We start from the raw sequence: 20,499 nt of genomic DNA, 5'->3' as shown, positions 1-20,499 counted from the left end.
TTCACATTTTGCATGTGCATATCCTGTTGTTTCGGAGAAGGCAATGGCACCCCACTCTAGTACTCTTGCCTGGAAAATCCCATGGATGGAGGAGCCTGGTGGGCTGCAGTCCATGGGGTCGCTAAGAGTCGGACATGACTGAGCGACTTCACTTTCACTTTTCACTTTTCACTTTCCGGCATTGGAGAAGGAAATGGCAACCCACTCCAGTGTTCTTGCCTGGAGAATCCCAGGGATGGTGGAGCCTGATGGGCTGCCGTCTATTGGGGGGACACAACTGAAGCGACTTAGCAGCAGCAGCAGCATCCTGTTGTTTAGCATCATTTTCTGAAAAGACTATCCTGTCTCCATTTATTGCCTTTGCTCTTTGTCAAAGATCAGTTGACTGTAAACTCAGGGATTGCAATTCACTTTTCAAATAAAGTTCCCCCCCCCCAAAAAATAAAGCTCCTCTTGGGAAAGGTAAGATTATGAATATTTTAATGTGAAAGAGTTATTCAAAATCTTCTCCTGACAGCAGGTTATTAAATGCACTGTTTTTCCACAATTTCCTCATTTTTTATGACTTCTGCCTGGAAAGTTTTCTAGATCATCTCTGCTCCAGAGCTAAGGAAAAACTGGGATACAGCCATAGCAAATATGAATTCATTTGGCTTGCTTGACCAGGTTAGAGTACTGACTGTTGAGGTAGTCAAAATGAGTTAGCAGAAATTGACAACTAAAATATAGCAAAGGCATACTCTAATTTCTTCCAAACTGTGTCCAGGGCCTGAGTATGGGTGGACGAGGAAAGTGAAAATGTTAGTTGCTCAGTCATGTCTGACTCTTTCTGGCCCCCATGGACTATAGCCTGCCAGGCTCCTCTAGTCCATGAAATTCTCCAGGCAAGAATACTGGAGTGGGTTGCCATTCCCTTTTCCAGGGGATCTTTGGGACCCAGGGATCAAACCCAGATTTGCTGCATTGCAGGTAGATCTCCTGCATTACCGTCTGAGTCACCAGGGAAGCCCCTGGGGATGAGGGGTTACCTTAGAACTTTAGTCCTGTAGAACTTTAGTCCTCACCCTCTAGGTAAAGAACTGGGCAGCTCACATCCCTGTCCAGTGATTTACTTACAGTGTAAATTGTCAGGTTGTTTGAATGTAGTAGCCATTGCATTGTCATTAAGCTGTTAGTTATTTTTAGAATAATGTTGCTGTCAGTCAGCTTTGATGTATTCACAAAGCAAACCAAATTAATTCACATTTCCTATGACTATATCCACATTTATCCTTAGGTCAGGAGAAGAGCTGTTCTAGAAAGCTTTCCAGACAGAAGTCCTAAAAAATGAGGATTACTGTGGAAAAACAGTGCATTTAATAACCTTGAACTGTCAATCCATATATGCAGTGATTAATACTTCCATATGAGAGCCCTATTCCAGGAGTACGTAACAGGTATATATAAATTCACTTAAATTTAACCTAATAAAGCAGAGACATTACTTTGCCAACAAAGGTCCGTCTAGTCAAGGCTATAGTTTTTCCAGTAGTCATGTATGGATGTGAGAGTTGGATTGTGAAAAAAGCTGAGCACCGAAGAATTGATGCTTTTGAACTGTGGTGTTGGAGAAAACTCTTGAGAGTCCCTTGGACTGCAAGGAGATCCAACCAGTCCATTCTGAAGGAGATCAGCCCTGGGATTTCTTTGGAAGGACTGATGCTCAAGCTGAAACTCCAGTACTTTGGCCACCTCATGTGAAGAGTTGACTCATTGGAAAAGACTCTGATGCTGGGAGGGATTGGGGGCAGGAGGAAAAGGGGATGACAGAGGATGAGATGGCTGGATGGCATCACCGACTCGATGGACGTGAGTTTGAGTGAACTCCGGAAGTTGGTGATGGACAGGGAGGCCTGGCGTGCTGTGATTCATGGGGTTGCAAAGAGTCGGACACGACTGAGCAACTGAACTGAACTGAACTGAATGGCTAGATTTAATTTTCAGTAAAAATTGAAGACTTCAGTCTGAAAGTGGTGGCATGTTTTGTTCCATAAATCTATAAAGGGTAATTTTTTTAAAGTAATATGACTCATGAATATGAAGTGAACATGTGTCAAAGATTTTATTTAACTCATTAACTAAATGCAGGAACTGGAAAAGCTGTTACAGCTAATTCAAAAGATAATCCAAAGGACAAACACATTTATAAATCAGGAATACTGAAATGAATTTGCAAGTGGTTTCAAAAATGCTATTCCTTCGTGGGGAAAAGAAGTCAACCAAACCTCCACTAGTGAGAATTTATTTCATATGGATAAACAAGAATTGTCAGTAAGCAATTATTTTACCTCATTATCATTTTCTACAATTTATAGGAGTTGTAAAATAGCTTCAAGGCAATGATAGGCTTAAATCAGATAGCCTAGAAGACTGTACTCTGAACAATGCATAATTTTCTATTGAAGACATTCAGTAACCAGTTTTGCTTACTGCAAATTTCCTCACAAATTTTTCTGTGCTTCTATTCTTTAGCTCGTAGGGCATTTGTATGACTTCAAAGACTGTTGAGGCTTGTGGGTATAGATGATGTTTATAAAGTCTTGAATCCAATCCAGACGTGTGATGTTTCTCACCAGGCTACCTTAGGCAAAGCCCTGAACGAGACAGGGACAGATCTGTGAACCACAGCCGAAAGTGTATCCTGTTTAAATATGCGTATTTATATAAATAAATAAGCATAATTAAATCCTTACTCCACTTGGCTTTCACTCTCTGTTTTTTGGAAGCACACCTTTATTTTTCTCTCATTACTGAATAGATAGTTTTGTAGCTTATGACCCATGTGTTTCAGCTTATTTATCTGCTGCTGCTGCTGCTGCTGCTAAGTCGCTTCAGTCGTGTCTGACTCTGTGCGACCCCATAGACGGCAGCCCACCAGGCTCCCCCGTCCCTGGGACTCTCCAGGCAAGAACGCTGGAGTGGGTTTCCATTTCCTTCTCCAATGCATGAAAGTGAAAAGTGAAGTCACTCAGTCGTGTCTGACTCCTAGCGACCCCATGGACTGCAGCCCACCAGGCTCCTCCGTCCATGGGATTTGCCAGGCAAGAGTACTGGTTATATATCTGATACATAGGCAATAGTGGATTGCCTTATCTCTACACTTTGAGGAGATAATACTTTCTACCATTAATATATTAACTAGTATTTGTTATTTCCTCTGGATTCATTCTTTATACAGATTTAGATGTTTAGGAAGGCTCTTTCTAAAGAATGCCACAGAAAGAGGTCAGCAATAATTTTGTGTGAATTTTCTCCTTTCAGTTTCCCAGAGTCCCAGAGACCATTGTCAACAAGAAGATTGAGGTTGGGGATGGGAAATGGATGTAAATCATGATACTTTACAGGGAACTTGCTGAAAGGAACACGTAAAGGCAGATTGGAAGAAGAGCTGTTTGTAATTATATTCCTTCCTATATTAAGAATGTTGTCAACAGCTGGTTTGGAAATCATACAAGACATATTAGTGGATTTCAACCTCATGAGGGGTAATCTTTATCCTTGAATGACCCCATCTAGTGAAAAAGTTTATTTTTAAAATAAATTAAAAAATCTCCTGTCAGCTGTGTGCTAATCCAAGTCATAAGAAATCCTCTTTTATATTTAGAGGGCAGAGTAAAAAAGTTCAGTTTCTTGTATAATATTCATATCTTTCCAGGTCTAATAGACAAGGAAATGTCTAGTTTTGAGGTTGGAAACTGAAATATAATTTGTTATGATTTCTAAATTTAAATCATATATTTGTAGGAATAGATTATTAAACATTGTTTTCTTTCAATTAAGAAAGAGAAATCCTCTTTTTACCTTGATACTTCTTCATATTAAGAACATTCAGTTCAGTTCAGTTCAGTCGCTCAGTCATGTCCGACTCTTTGCAATCCCATGAATCGCAGCACGCCAGGCCTCCCTGTCCATCACCAACTCCCGGAGTTCACTCAGACTCACATCCATTGAGTCAGTGATGCCATCCAGCCATCTCATCCTCTGTCGTCCCCTTCTTCTCCTGCCCCCAATCCCTCCCAGCATTAGAGTCTTTTCCAATGAGACAACTCTTTGCATGAGGTGGCCAAAGTACTGGAGTTTCAGCTTCAGCATCATTCCTTCCAAAGAAATCCCAGGGCTGATCTCCTTCGGAATGCACTGGTTGGATCTCCTTGCAGTCCAAGGGACTCTCAAGAGTCTTCTCCAACACCACAGTTCAAAAGCATCAATTCTTCGGCACTCAGCCTTCCTCACAGTCCAACTCTCACATCCATACATGACCACAGGAAAAACCATAGCCTTGACTAGACGGACCTTTGTTGGCAAAGTAATGTCTCTGCTTTTGAATATGCTATCTAGGTTGGTCATAACTTTCCTTCCAAGGAGTAAGCGTCTTTTAATTTCATGCCTGCAGTCACCATCTGCAGTGAAGCAAATAGAGTCAAAGCAGGTAAAGCTCCTGTACTAGGCTGACTAGTGTTCGTCACTCAGTTGTGTCTGACTCTTTGTGACCCTGCGGACTATAACCCATGAGGCTCCTCTGTCCATGGTTTTCTCCAAGCAAGAAAACTGGAGTGTGTAGCCATTCCCTTCTCCACAGGATCTTCCCAACCCAGGGATGGAACCTGGGTCTCATGCATTGCAGGCAGATTCTTTTACCATCTGAGCCACCAGGGAAGCCCCACTAGGTTGACTAGCTGACTAGGTTGACTTGTGTTCCCCCAAATTGATGTCCACCTGGAATTTCACATCTTGTTTCAGAAGTCCACCCTCCAGAACTATGGTCTTGCAGATGTAATTAGTTAAAATTAGATCATATTAGATTAGGAAGGGCCCTACTCCAATAATTAGTATCCCTATAAGGAGAAAGATCTGAAATGCTGAGAGGGAAGAATACTGTGTAAAACAGGGATAGAGATTGGAGTGGGGCATCTCCAGGCTAAGGAGTACCAAGGGCTGCTGATGACCACCAGAGGCAAAGAAGAGGCAAGGAAGGATTCTTCCCTAAAATTTTGAGAGCACAGTCCTGTTCACACCTTGGCTTTGAACTTCTAGCCTCCAGTGTTACCAAACCAGTTTCCTTGGCCCAACAGGTAGCAAGCCAAACACCAAGACGTCAATGTTTGCAGCAGAGAGTTTATTCGTGAGGCAGCCAACTGAGGAGACAGGAGAGCAATCTCAGACCCGCCTCCCTGAAGATGGGGGACTTGCGACATTGATGGGTGAGGAGTATAGGATGGTCAGAGGTGGAGAGGAAAGTGACTGCAGTGGGGGAAAGGTGACATAACTACCTTCCTGCACAGGCGCAGCTGAACTACATGCTTCCTCATGCTGCTGCTGCTGCTACTGCTGCTGCTAAGTCGCTTCAGTCGTGTCTGACTCTGCGACCCCATAGATGGCAGCCCACCAGGCTCCCCCATCCCTGGGATTCTCTAGGCAAGAACACTGGAGTGGGTTGCCATTTCCTTCTCCAATGCGTGAAAGTGAAAAGTGAAAGTGAAGTCGCTCAGTCGTGTCCGACTCCTAGTGACCCCATGGACTGCAGCCTACCAGGCTCCTCTGTCCATGGGATTTTCCAGGCAAGAGTACTGGAGTGGGGTGCCATTGCCTTCTCATGGAACACATGCAAATCCGGGGGAAGTTAGTGTAAAATGTGGGGAAATTTGGGGCTTTGACATCAAAAGGTCACCTACTGGCAAGCAAGTCTATGCTGTGCAGACGCAGGTCAGCCCTGTCTGTTCTATCTAGTTTCAACCAGTTTTGTTGTGTTACAGGCAGACGGTTTTTTTTTAAATAAACTGTTCCCTTATCTGCTGTTCTGTAAAGACAAACCGTATGGGCCTTGTTTCTGTAGTGCAGTGGTTATCACGTTCACCTCACATGCCAGAGGTCCCTGGTTGAAAACTGGGTGGAAACAGACTTTCAGAAGCCTCAGGGCCTCTGTTAGTCACTAGTTTCTATTAACACTATGGGGCATGGTTTCAGGGTTTTTTTTTTTTTTAACCATGTGGAGCACTGTTTCATAAGAATTGTGAGCGAACACATTTTGCTGTTTTCAGCTACCCATGGTAGTCTCAGAAACTAATCCAGCACCCTTAAGCAAATTGGAGGTGAGGAATGACTTGGCTTCTTTGTCCCCAACAAATCTCCTTCTCACTCTTGCTTACATATGTGTTGATGGGCTTTTCATTCCAGTGCTCTAAATGGCACCTGGGAAAGCATGTTTCAGGGGATGAAAGACTCTGAGGTCCTGTCAGACGCTGCAGCACCTAGTCTGGGAAGGCTTTCAGGGCAAGTGGAAACTTCCCAATAGCTTTGAAAGAACTAAGGCCACGTCTGTCCAGAGTAAAGGCTTTCAAACAAACAAGAACTGCAGCTCCTCTCCTACCTCCAAACAAGTCTCTCAGCTCAGAGAGTCCCTGACACTGGGATGCATCTGGATGTTTGCTCATTTGTCACGTTCCTTTGTCATCACTTCCTGCGCCACCCATGGATCTCCTGAGTACTTCTCCCAGGAAACGGGTCCTTCAAACTTGCAGCTGTGATCTACAGTGCAGAGGACACAGAGCTAAAACTTGCTGCTAGAACTTTATTCAGAATCTTCTCAACAAACATCCAGGCTCCTAATCTTTCTGTAGAACTTGGCTGAGGCAATATTGCCTCCTCATCTTGCCTGGTAAAAATAAGAACAAATAAACTCATTTCACCAGCGTAGGGTACAAATATGGCTATCTTTTCCCTATTAATGGTTAAATTTTAGCAGAGTGTAGCTCATGCGCCTTCTGAGGAGTATTTAGCTATACTTCCTTCCTTTTGAGTTCTCCTCTCCCTGTGGATTGGTCTACAAATGTGGGGGTAATTCAATTCACAGCGGGTGAGTTCTGCCTTTGTAACAAGGAGACACTGGCAGTGTGGCCAGTGGGGGCTTGCAGCCACTGCTCTCTCGCGCGCCCACCAGTGGCCATCTCCCTGTACTGCAGGTGAAGCCCCCTTGGGGTCTGTGCTGTCCTTTCCTACCAGCCAAATTTGGTCTAAGCCACTCTGGTCCACTCTATGAACTAGAAAATACCTGGGAATTTTAGGAAAGGGGTTTGGAGTTGGGCTTTCCCTTCCAGAAGTATAAAAATTAAAATGACATTTCTCAGAGCTCTGAGAAAAGAGGAGACCTTTTCTAAGTCACATAAAGTAAAAAACCAGGTCCAGTTACACGTTTCCTAGGGTAATGGGCACTTAATCAATTTTCTGTAATAAAAAAGATAATTTAGTTTCTCCCTTTTTAGCCAAAAGGAAGCAAACAGTTTTTAAAAATTTCACCTCACTTCTTTTCCTAACACAGTGACCATACTAAGTCAAACATCCTCAACAAATCATTTATTTTATTTAAAAATACTTTAAAATAATGAAAATAGTATGTACTTATTGCAGAATATTTGAAAAAGATCAGGTATTTCAAAGTGAAAAAAGCCAAGTGGCACTTGTCAGTCTGACATCCTAACTACTACCAAGACAGCATCTCTCACTTTTCTGTTTGAACTGAGCCCAAGTAGGGTAAGCATCCAACATCTTACAATGTCCAAACTTGGAAAGAAACCCTGCTCTTGTCTGAGAGAAGGGAATCAAGCTACCTGTGTCTGTGAGTGCTCCCCTGATGGCAAGAGAGAGAACCGAGAAGCAGAAACTAAGGAAGCACAAGGCTAATGAAATCATCAACCCAACAGAAAACTCATGACTCTTGTATATAATAATAATTGTAAGACTCCAGGTGGTAGGAATCATTGATTACAGCAGGCATTCTCATGAATTTCAACCTCCACGTGATTCTCCCTGAGAAGGATGCAGTGAACTTGCAGAATTATGGTCCCCTTACCCTATCCATTTCTTCCTTCTGAGGAAAAAGGACTTGGTGATAAGAGATTAGGTAAATCTGCTTTAGGATTGTTGCTGATGATGCTCATGGAAACCTGTGATTTGCTCCAAGTTTTTGATTGTTCTCTAATCCATTTGAGGGACAGGTCTGTCATCTGTGACTTTTCATCACACTGCTGCTGGTCACCAGTTAACCTGTTCTAATTACACTAAGCTGATAGCTGGAATGTAAATGATTCATAATTGAGTCTCAAATGCCTGCATGTCTGGGAGTCCAGCTAATGGAAATGTATAGGCCTCAGATACCACTCGGAGAAGGCAATGGCACCCCATTCCAGTACTCTTGCCTGGAAAGTCCATGGATGGAGGAGCCTGGTAGGCTGCAGTCCATAAGAGTCGGACGCAACTGAGCGACTTCACTTTCACTTTTTACTTTCATGCACTGGAGAAGGAAATGGCAACCCACTCCAGTGTTCTTGCCTGTAGAATCCCAGGGACAGAGGAGCCTAAGGGGCTGTTGTCTATGGGGTCACACAGAGTCGGACACGACTGAAGTGACTTAGCAGCAGCAGCAGCAGATACCACTAGTGCAAACATATGTGCAAACTACCTCCCTTGGATATCCACAACAGGCCACAATTAAATTGATAATTAATTTAAGCTAAGCTAATATCAATTTATAATTAAAAGACAAGAATAGCATTACAAACAGCAAGCAGCTGAAGAAAAATTGATATATGATTTTAAAAAGTGTGCTTAAGTGTAGGAATTCCAACTATGTGTGTATCTTGTTCTGTTTACAACATTTTCCTTATTAAATATGAGTTTCAGGAAAGCGGGAGTTTCCAGTTGTTTGTTTTGTTCAGATGTACTCCCAGTGTCTAGACCAATGCCTGGCAACAGTAGATGTTGAGTGAATGAATACATTTGACATAATTACAATAACAATGCATGACAACCAAATCTCCCAGTAGGAACCGCCACCAACAAGCAGCATTTGTTAGAATATAAAAATTCAAGTCTATGGGATTATACTTTATTTCCCCCACAGAGTTATTCCTCAACCCATGATGGCCCTCCCTACTCATGTCTGTCTGTGAGCCTTTGAAAATCACAAGTCTAGACTCTCTAAGCTCTGCTACAGTTGTTCCCCAGTGTCCATAGGATTGATTCCAAGACCTCTGCAGATACCAAAATCCTTGGATGCTCAAGTCCCTGATATAAAAGTGTGCTGTGTACAGTTGGCCTCTGATGAGTGAGTTCTGCATCCTCATGGCTGGTTGAATCCGAAGATGCTGAACCCAGGGATATGCAAGACACACTGTCCTCCCCAGGTGATGCATATGTGTGTTTACGTTTGAGAAGCACGGCTTTAAGAACTGGAGTACAGGTGGTGACTCTAGTCAACAACATCGTGTTGTATCCTTGAAAGTTGCTGAGAGAGTAGATCTTAAGTGTTTTTACCACACACACACACACACACACACACACACACACACACATGCGCGCGCGCGCGCGCACACACACATACAATCCATATGACATGATGGATGTGGTAAATAACTTTACTGAGGTAATCATTTTGCAAGTTATACGCACATTAACTTGTCACATACATTTTCAGTTGAATTTGTCACTCAGTCCTGTCTGACTCTTTGCGACCCCATGGACTGCAGCACACCGGGTCTCCCTGTCCTTCACCATCTCCCAGAGATTGCTTAAACTCATGTCCATTGAGTCGGTGATGCCATCCAACCATCTCATCCTCTGTCGTCCCCTTCTCCTGCCTGCAATCTTTCTCAGCATCAGCGTCTTTTCCAGTGAGACAGTTCTTCGCATCAGGTGGCCAAAGTATTGGAGCTTCGGCTTCAGCATCAGTCCTTCCAATGACTATTCAGGACTAATTTCCTTTAGGATTGACTGGTTGGATCTCCTTGAAGTCCAAGGGACGCTCAAGAGGATTCTCCAACACCTCAGTTCAAAAACATCAATACGTCTTGAACCTTAAGGACTTCCCCGTAGCTGAAATGGTCACGAATCTGCCTGAGATGCAGGAGACCAGGGTTTGATCCCTGGGTTGGGAAGTCCCTCTGGAGAAGAGAATGGCAATCCACTCCAGTATTCTTGCCTGGAGAATTCCATGGACCGAAAAGCCTGGTGGGCTACAGTTCATGGGGTCACAAAGAGACCCTACTGAAAGACCAGCACACACAATTGTTGTCTGTCAATAATATCTCAATATAATCGAGGGGAAGCTACTGCAGTCACCGGCATAACAGCGGTCAGCTCTGATCCCTTGACCCTGCAGCAGCCAACTCTAAACAGAGGCAATCGAGACATCTTAAGTGATTGCAGTGGGTCTCGAGTTAGTCCATGAACAAATGCTAATCACTCTAGGCACCATGCCTTTAGTTCCCTGTGTGTCTCCCCCGACTACTACACAAAAGTCTCACTGTTAGTCACGAGGAGTGTCAAACCATGAGTCAGCTCGGTAAAGACCTCATTCAACCCCTTTGTTTTGCCTGTGAGGAAACTAAAATTGTGAATGGCCTCAGGTCTATAGAACTGGCTAAAATCCAGGTTTTTGTTTACATCACATTTTATCCTTCCTCTGTGTAAAACTCAAGAGAGATATGGTTAGATTTGATCCCTACCCATATGACCAGACACCTGAAGTAGGGAGAGCTTGTCTCCAGAAGGCTTAAGGGAAGTAACATGTGTTACTTGGGCATGACTTCCTTACATTCACCTCCCATCATGGATGAGAGAGCATTTAAAGAGAGGGTTGAGAATGGATACACGTATATGTATGGCTGAGTCCCTTTGCTGTCCGCCTGAAACTCTCACAACGTTGTTTATCAGCTATACTCCAATAGGAAATAAAAAGTTTAAAAAATAAAAATAAAGAGAGAGTTAAAGTGCAGGTCAGATTTTGACAGCAAGAAATGGGTAGAAGGCAGGGTAGTTCAGTCCTCAAGGTCTTCCCAGAGATGAGGCCGCAGAGGTTGTGTGTGGAGACAGAGAATGGGCCACTCAGCAGGACTTGAGAAGACTAGACTGTAGAGTTCAGGTCACGTCGTGGAGAATGTCAACTCTAAGCTCAGGACAGGAAAGCACTGAGTTTGGAAATAATCTTTAAAGCCCTCCCAGATTGTTTTTCCCAACGCCAAACTCTGTCTCTTATCTTTGGCTCAGAGCTCGTGAAGGAAAGTCACTTTTTGCTTCTTAAGTGTTGTTGGTTTCTTCCTTCCAATTGCTCTTCCGCACGTCTACGAGCTGTTTTTAAACTCCGCTGGGCTGTGTTGCCTACTGCTCAAAATATTTTGAGAACTTAAAATAGAGGACAAAGGTAAGGCTGCTAAGCCTGCCATTTGGTGTCCCCGGCAACCTGACCCCGACTTTCCTCTCTGATTTTATTCCCCGTGACCTGCTCTAGAGCTCCCTGCCCTCGCCAAGCTGGAGAATCCACTGCTTTACAGTAAATTAAACATGTTTCCACCTATGGTCACAGCCTCTGCTGAAACAGCCTGTCTCTTCTAAGTCCACGAGTCTCATCTTCCTTTCGCATCTAGCTACTCCAAGATTCCCTTGATTCACCCCACTATAACCATCAGCTACTGTCTCTTCTTAAAAACCTTTGCAATTTTCCCTATTATTCAAATGGCAACTGATTTATTTTTTCATTAAGCTGAAATTTGCTGGATGCCTGCTGTGTGTCAGGTCCTAAAAGATAAGTGCCAGAATTTCAGCCCTGGAAGAGCTGACGATCTACTGGGGGAAAGAGTCGCTCTTTAAGAGTATGAGAGATGCAGTGATAGCAGTAAAATTGAGTAATGTGAAAGCAACCCAGATAAAGTAATGAGAGGGATGAAAAATGCAAGGAAGGGAGACAGGGGAGAAGGAAGGGAAAGCGAAGGGGAGAGAGAGGGGGATGCGAAGGCTTTTTGGTAACGGTGATTTTCCAGTTTAGGTTTGAGGGATGGGTCATAGTCACAAAGGGGTGATGGGATGGGGAAGGATGACTCCATGTGAAGTCTTGCAGGTGACAGTGGCAAATTTGAAGAATCACTTAAGTTAACTTAGCAGATACTTGCTGATGATGCTCTTGGAAATGTGTGATTTGCTCCATGCTTTAAGGAACGATTTTTCTTTAATCCAATTGAGGGGCAGGTGCTGTGAGTTTTTTGGCACATTGCTGCAGGTCCCCAGTTAATCAGCTCTAGTTAGACTGAGCTGATAGTCAGAAAACTGCTTAAAAAATCAGCCAATATTCAAATTCTTCCATGAAACAAGTTCTTTTAAAACAGAACCTGTGGGTGGACCTTGCAACTTCAGGGTTCGAGCTGTCCAGTGACCACGCGGTGTTACGAGGTGGTCATACATGCGTCTTAAAGCCACAATGTTGCATCCATCCCCCAGGCTAAGCTCTCCAACCCCAGTAACCCCCGAGTCTTCTTCAATGTGGACATCGGAGGGGAGAAAGTTGGTTGAATTGTCTTAGAATTGTTTGCAGATATTATACCCAAAACTGCAGAATTTTTGTGCATTGTATACAGGAGAAAAAAGCACTGGACTCAACACTGGAAAACCTCCCTGTTTCAAAGGATGTCCTTTGCATTGAATTATTAAAAACTTGATGATTCAGGGTGGAGACTTCTCAAATCAGAATGGGACAGGTGGAGAAAGCATTTATGGTGAAAAACTTGAAGGTGAAAATTTCCGTTATAAGCATGACGAGGAGGGATTGCTGAGCATGGCCAAGCGGGCAGCAACACCAACGGCTTCCAGTTCATCACCACGGTTCTGACTCCACACTTGGATGGGAAGCACATAGTGTTTGGCCAAGGGATTAAAGAATGGGTGTGGCAAAGATTCTGGAAAATGTGGAGGTGAAAGGTGAAAAACCTGCCAAATTTTGTGTTATTGCAGAATGTGGAGAACTGAAAGAAGGTGATGATTGGGAAATATTCCCAAGGGATGAATCTGGTGACAGTCACCCAGATTTCCCCGAGGTTGCGGACGTGGATTTAAAAGATGTAGATAAAATTGTATTAATATCAGAAGACTTAAGAAACATTGGAAATACATTTTTCAAATCCCAGAACTGGAAGATGGCCATTAAAAAATACACAACATTTTTAAGGTATGTGGAAGGCTCTAGGGCTCCTGCTGAGGACGCAAATGGAGCAAAGCTGCAGCCTGTCGCTTTGAGCTGCATGCCGAATGTCAGCGCTTACAAACTGAAGATGTCCTATCGGCAGGGTGCAGTCGATAGCTGTTTGGAGGCCCTTGAAATAGACCCATCAAATACCAAAGCACTGTACCGTAGAGCTGAAGGATGGCAAGGATTAAAAGAATATGTTCAAGCATTGGCTGATTTTAAGAAAGCTCAGGAGATAGCACCAGAAGATAAAACTATCCAGGCAGAATTGCTGCAAGTCAAGCAAAAGATAAAGGCACAGAAAGATAAAGAGAAGGCAGCTCATGCAAAAATGTTTGCTTAACGAGGAATTCAGTTTTGCTTAAGTGTGCGTTGATTGCATAAGCGAGGAAGACAGAACAAAGGGGTTTGTCTGGTTCTGTTTGATACCCCCTATGTTCTTGCTGGAGACTCCCAGGGATGGGGGAGCCTGGTGGACCGCCGTCTATGGGGTCGCACAGAGTCAGACACGACTGAAGCGACTTAGCAGCAGCAGTGCGACCTCTGATACTTTGGTTCCCCGTGTTTACAGTCCAGGAATATGGATAGGGACTTACTCTTAATACACCAGTGTTACAACCTACTGTGGCTTCGATTCCCTTTTCAGTGGCTCTCTGCGTTATTCAAAGGATAATGGTGTCTCCAGCCTGTTTCTAAACTCCTTAAGACACATTGTGTTTGAATAAACAGGCAAAAGCTTGGGAAAAAAACCAAGCAGAACCTGTGTCTTTTCTTCGTTAAATTATGGATGATTGTGATATCGAATTGCTAAGGACTTTTTACTCCTCTTCAATCTATGACTCTATTACTATTGTAATACAATTCTATCCTTTTGGCTAGCATTTACTGAGTATGGTGTTAGACTCCTCTTAGGTACCACTTCCCACCCTCTCTTCTGCATGAGCTCTTTCCAACTTCCTCCGGGCACCACCTGCCCACAGCTTTTCTATTGACCACGAGGTGGGGACTCTGGGAGGTCTCATACATGCACAACTCAGAAACATAAGGAGACCAGTGGGAGATGGGATCCAGAGATGAAGTCTTCTTTCTTCCTCTTTCAGAAGATTATTTTGAGAGACAGTTTCTACACTTAGCAAAGGATGGTCTTCAACAATCAGGCCAACATTTGCCCTCTGAACCCCTTCCCCTCACTTTTGCTCTTCTGGGATTTCTTTCACCAGTAAAGTAGTTACATTTAAAGTCTTTGTCTCCAGAATTCTCTGGCAGTCCAATGAAAGTAGACTCTGCACTTTCATTGCCAAGGGCACAGGTTTGATTCCTAGTCAGGGAACTAAGATTCCCACAAGCCATGTGGCCAAATAAATAAACAATAGTAGTTACTAAAAAATAAACAAACAAACAAAAAGCTCTTTATCTCAGTCTCTGCTTTCTTGGGACTCCAGGTTAGAGAAGCTTTTATTTACTATGTGCCAGGAACTATTCTAGACTCTTGGGCTGTAAGGAAGAGAGACTGAAGTTTAATCAGCCAAAAACTGTGTTTATGATCCTCATGAGGAATATGAAACACAAATTGTATCATTTGTGTATATGCAGATATTTTATTTTTAAGAATTTTTTCCCCCCAGTGGCTTCTGCTAAGGGAAGAATTAAAAGAAAGGGGGTTATTAGAATATAAAATTTAAAAAGCTATATGATGTATAATTAGGGAGTATGGGCCTATGTAACTATGAAAGTGAAAGTCACTCAGTTGTGTCCAACTCTTCACAGCCCATGGACTGTGCAGTCCATAGAATTCTCCAGGCCAGAATACTGGAGTGGGTAGCATTTCCCTTCTCCAGGGAATCTTCCCAACCCAGGGATTAAACCCACGTCCCCCGAATTACAGGCAGACTCTTTACCAGCTGAGCCACAAAGAAAAAAAAAAGTGAAGTCGCTCAGTCGTATCCCACTCTTTGTGACCTCATGGACTATAGCCTGTCAGGCTCCTCCATCCATGGGATTTTCCAGACAAGAATACTGGACTGGGTTGCCATTTCCTTCTCCAGGGGATATTCCTGACCCAGGAATCGAACCCAGGTCTCCAGCACTGCAGGCAGATGCTTTACCATCTGAGCCACCAGGGAAGCCCAATGTAACTATGGAGAAATGGAAAACAAAAAACATAGAATAATGTTTTATTCTATGTGGCCTCATAGAATAATCCTAGGTCCTGGGACCATAAGTTTTTCCTAAATGTGTTTTATTTCTCATCTTTTATTTCAGTTGTAGATATTTCTTTTCTGCATTCCCACCCCCAAACTCAACTCCTTTCCCTTTAATAATCAATTTTTTTTTCCTTTAGAATGCTTACGTTTAAACAGATGGAATGTATTTCCATGAGGCTATAACTTTCTTCACAGAGGAACAATCAGCATGTCTAATCTTTAGGTTATATTTTAGGAAGACTGAGCACCCATTTCAAAGTTAAGCTTCAAAACTGAATGTCATTCTCACCCATTTTTAATGCTGGGTGGCTTAGATCACGTAACTCCCATATTAATGACATTATACATTTTCTTTCAAACACAGTTGAAATTGACTATTAATGAAGAAACTGCTTTCATTTCTGAAGGCTTTGAAAATATGTCAAAGGGAAGATAGTTAACGTTCATTTTATTAGTCATTTTAAAGTATCCCACAATGAAGAGTATGTGCCATTATTTCTGCTATTCCTGAAGGATCTTCCAAGCTTGCATACCTATTTTGATCTCCTGAATGTTTTAAAACACAACATCCCATCTGCCCTGCCCCTACCATCTATCTCCACCGTGAAATTTCTCTCCTTGAACAAAAACATTTTCTACATCCTCCTGCTAAATCTCTGCTTGGACACAGCTGGTCATGTGGGGCTCCATGCAATTTCATCCCCCTCGGCTCCATTTGTCACTATGAAAAAGAACTCCATAGAAATGCCACTTAACTATGCTGTTCTTAGGGGAAGCATCCCCTGGTGACTATTCCAGATCATTGCCAATACCATCCAATCATGCAGAGAAGTCACAAATAGGAGATATGTGTGCAGCCAGGCTTCCTAAATTTGTTCTCAGGCAAACGTGGCATTGATGTACCAAAAATGTGACTGGCTCATCTTTGGATGAAATAACCAGTGTTACTCTCTTCTCCCTAGCCTTAAGTTGGCTGGGTTTTGATGCCAGTCTTAAATTCTGGCTCTTGTTAAAAAATATATATAATAATAAATCATCTTAAAAACAGAAGTGCTTCCATTTCTCAGAAAGTAGCAGGAAGCCCTACTTATAAAGGGAAGGATTCAAAAACTAAATTGTGGTTGCCACCTTAAAGTAGGGGTTAGCATTTAATGCAATAATTTTTGGCAAGAGTTTGACTGGTTTCTGTCCTGCCCAGAGCTGTTATTTGCTGTGCCCGCTTTTTAGCCTCTTTTTCAAAGCGGAGCCCCTGCTGCTTTTTGTGTCCCTTGGAGGCAGGGGTCCTATTCTTTCAGCTTCTTGAACTGAATTGAAATTTATGGTTTGGTACCAGGAAATGTATTTCCTGCCTTTTTTTTTTTTTTTTTCATTCTGGGATGTATAAAAATGGAAAGTTAAAGTTTAAGTGAATATTTAATAGCCACATGAACATTTCCTGCAGAAGGACTAATGTTACAGGTGGTGGTGGCTTAGTTAGGTCGTGTCTGACACTTGTGACCCCATGGACTGTAGCCCATCTCCTCCTCTGTCCAAGGGACTCTCCAGGCAAGAATATTGGAGTTGGTTGCCATTTTCTTCCCTAGGAGATCTTCCTGATTGCACGCAGCCTCCTTCATTGCAGGCGGATTCTTTACTGACTGAGCCACCAGGGAAGTAGAGAATTATCTAAAACTTATTGTTACATAAATGGCTTATTTTTGCATAACTGCAACTTCAGGGCAAACTTGCCCTAAGGGCCACATTTCTAGGGGTTGGGGTGATTAGGGAGTAGCTGTCTAATTTTCAGCTAATAAAATTTGGAGACAGTTGAGGACATTTCCAGAGAAGGCAATGGCACTCCACTCCAGTACTCTTGCCTGGAAAATCTCATGGATGGAGGAGCCTGGTAGGCTGCAGTCCATGGGGTCGCTAAGAGTTGGACACGACTGAGCGACTTCACTTTTACTTTTCCCTTTCCTGCATTGGAGAAGGAAATGGCAACCCACTCCAGTGTTCTTGCCTGGAGAATCCTAGGGACGGGGGAGCCTGGTGGGCTGCCATTTATGGGGTCACACAGAATCAGACACGGCTGAAGTGACTTAGCAGCAGCAGAGGAAGTTTCTGCTTACAGACTGGAAATTGCTTTGAAACTACTTTTGTCCTAAATACTGTAAGTTCTGACCCCATGTACACTTTGTATCACAAGTCAGGCTTTGGGTCCTTATTGTCACCTAGCTCCCTCCTGGGACAGGAGCTTTAGTGGGGTGCAGGTCACTTGTCAGAACCAGAGAACCCCTTTGCCACCTTTTCCTGCCTTTGTGCTCCTGAATCCTCTTTCCCCCAGGTCAAGCACGTGAAGCCTGTCATTTCAGCTGATCCAAACCCTACGCTTTCATCCGAACTCATATTAGCAGTCTTGTTTCCATGTAGGAAGGGGTCTGTACTCTTTTCCCACCTGGGTGAACGCTAGGATTAGAAATGTTGTCTCTCTCCATCTTCTTACCCTGCCCTTCCCCAAGACAGAAGTAGGGGCAATTTGGCTCAGACTTACATCTATGGAGTTTGAGCCAAGTCACATGGTGGGAGAGTAACTGGCCCCCAAAGCCAGGTTCAGGCTCCATCCATTCATCTTTTTTCGCTCCTCTGTTCAGATGCAGGGGGTTTTCTCCTCTCTCCTTCTAGATCCAGGCAGAGGGCATGCTCCTCTGCTTTCTGTCCTCAAGCAGTAATCATTCCTGCATGGGGCCAAGGTTCATAGCAGATGGTCCTTCTCTTTACACTGGTTGAGATGACAGCATTCAAAGTCTTCCCTTCCAATGTACTTGATTGCTGGAGAGAGCACAGCCATGGTTTCTATGGGGAACAGCTGAGCTGAACTCGTCATAAGAACAGCCTGACCTACAGAAATCTTTGGCATTGGTGATTGACTGTGGTGTCCCTAGAATGGAAGTGGATGGACATTCCACTAAAGTCTTACTCCATTTTGTATAAATAGAAAAGCCTGAGATCTGATCAACGGAGGTCTGACTTGAATCACCATAATGGAGTCACATTCTTTCAACCAGCCTTGATCGTTTTGACAAATACAGAGCCTCTTCAATGTTGAGTTACCTAAGGGGAAACCCTGCTACATAAGCAAAGTTTCTGCAACAACACTCCTCACAGCCTTCCCATTAGGGACCTGTGGCTATTTCCCAGGGTAATTGTGCACCAGAGCAAGGAGATGGGTCAGGTGTTGTGATTCTGGCTCCGAGCTGACACTGTTTCCTAGAGACACAAAATGCTACTGTGGTCTACCAGTCAATGTCAAGGTCCACCCTTGACATGACGTCAAGGGATCAAAGAACTTTTGACTCATGTTAATCTGTGTGTCTGGTGAGTTCCTGAACCCACCTTCTGACTAATTCTCCAACTCTAGATTTGCTTTGCTGTTCAGCAACTGGCAGAAGCCCCAAGTTGGTTCTGTGACCTGTGAAATGAGAACTGTTAATGGTAGGAGAGAGCAAATGGATGCCATTAAAACTTCTCCAATTAGTAAACCAACAGTAATACTGCAGTCTTACAGGTACTGCGGAGATTAGTGCCACCAGCAAAGGCTTGGGAAGTTTGAGTGGTGATTTCTACCAAATCTGTATTTGCTATTTGGCTGATAATGGATCACAGAGAATGATGGTTGATTATTGTAAACTTAATCAGATGGTAACTCAAATCATAGTAGCTGTTCTTGATACGGCGTCGCTGCTGGAGCAAACCAACGTATCCCCTGCTGGCTTGGCAAGCCCCTGATAAACAAGTGTTAGAGGTTGAGGTTTAAGGATTTAGAATATTACATAAGCTTAGTTGATAAAACAACCGCAGGGTTTGAGAGGATTGACTCCAATTCTGAAAGTTCTACTGTGGGTAAAATGAATCAAACAACATCGCATGCTACAGAGAAATCATCTGTGGAAGGAAGTGTCGATCAGTGCAGCAAACTTTACTGTCTTATTTTAAGAAATTGCCATGGCCACCTCAAACTTCAGCAACTGCCACCCTGATCAGTCCTCAGCCATCAACATCAAGGCCAAAATCTTTTACCAGCAAAAAGATAATGACTTGCTGAAGGCTCCAATGGTGGTTAGCTTTTTTTGCTTTGTTTTGTTTTAAATTTGTTAGTTGAAGAATGATTGCTTTACAGAATTTTGTGGTTTTCTATCATACATCAACAAGAATCAGCCATAGGTCCACCCATGCCCCCTCCCTCCCAAACCTCCCTTCTTTCTCCCTCCCCAGGTGGTTAGCTTTTGTAGCAATGAACAAACCATTTTAAAGGGCTTCCCTGGTGGCTCAGCAATAAAGAATCTGCTCGCCAATGCAAGAGATGCAGGAGACACGGGTTTGATCCCTAGGTTGGGAAGATCCCCTGGAGTAGGAAATGGCAACCCACTTCAGTATTATTGCCTGGAAAATTCCATAGACAGAGGAGCCTGGCAGGCTACAGTCCATGGGGTTGCAAAGAATCGGACATGACAGAGCTTACAGTACATACCCAGAGGGTTGAAGTTAGGCTTAATGGAGGTCAGAATTTCCTTCTTTTCTCCCAATTTGGGCCTTGTTCCTTACCTATAGGGAGAGCTGTTTTCTGTAGAGCTCACATTTCTCCCAGCCAACCCCACAAAAATCGTGGCTGTTTAATAACCGAATTCTGGAAGAACAGAGGGCCAGCTGAAGCAAAGACTGATATGCTTCTGGCCTCAGAAGGGTGAGGCCGGGGTGCCTCACCCCACCCCGGTGAGCTTGGTAAATATATGCCTGATTATTCTCTGTCTCTCCAAACAGATCTGTTTTTATTCTCATGAACAAGAATGAGTAAAGGGACAGAGAGAAGATCCAGAAATGTTCATTCCAACCCTGCTCCTTCATCTCTATGGAAATGCCAAAGGGGTGGCAGGTGTTTCCCTAAAAGAGTCCAACTGGGATAGGACACTGCTCTTGTTTTGATAGGGCTTCCTGGTGGCTCAGATGGTAAAGATCTGCTTGCAATGCGGGAGACCTGAGTTTGATCCCTGGAGTTGGGAAGATTCCCTGGAGGAGGGCATGGCAACCCACTCCAGTATTCTTCACTAGAGAATCCCTATGGACAGTGGAGCCTGGCCGGCTACAGTCCATGGGATTGCAAAGAATCAGACATCACTGAGCAACTAACATTTTCACTTGTTTTGACAAGAGCATTCTTTTTTATGTATTTATTTATTTAAATTTTACTGAAGTATAGTTAATTTACAATGTCAT

At 43.4% G+C, this 20,499-nt stretch overlaps 1 pseudogene; it reads left to right on the top strand.

Annotated features, from left to right (window-relative positions):
- The first annotated feature begins 9,430 nt into the window (after window positions 1-9,430).
- LOC102411906 lies at window positions 9,431-13,556 on the top strand (annotated as a pseudogene).
- The last annotated feature ends 6,943 nt before the right edge of the window (window positions 13,557-20,499 follow it).

Source organism: Bubalus bubalis, chromosome 10, assembly GCF_019923935.1.
Source record: "Bubalus bubalis isolate 160015118507 breed Murrah chromosome 10, NDDB_SH_1, whole genome shotgun sequence".
NCBI classification, from domain to species: Eukaryota; Metazoa; Chordata; class Mammalia; order Artiodactyla; family Bovidae; genus Bubalus; species Bubalus bubalis.
Note: the sequence above shows the minus strand (reverse complement) of the source record. Positions and strands in the feature narration are given on the sequence as shown.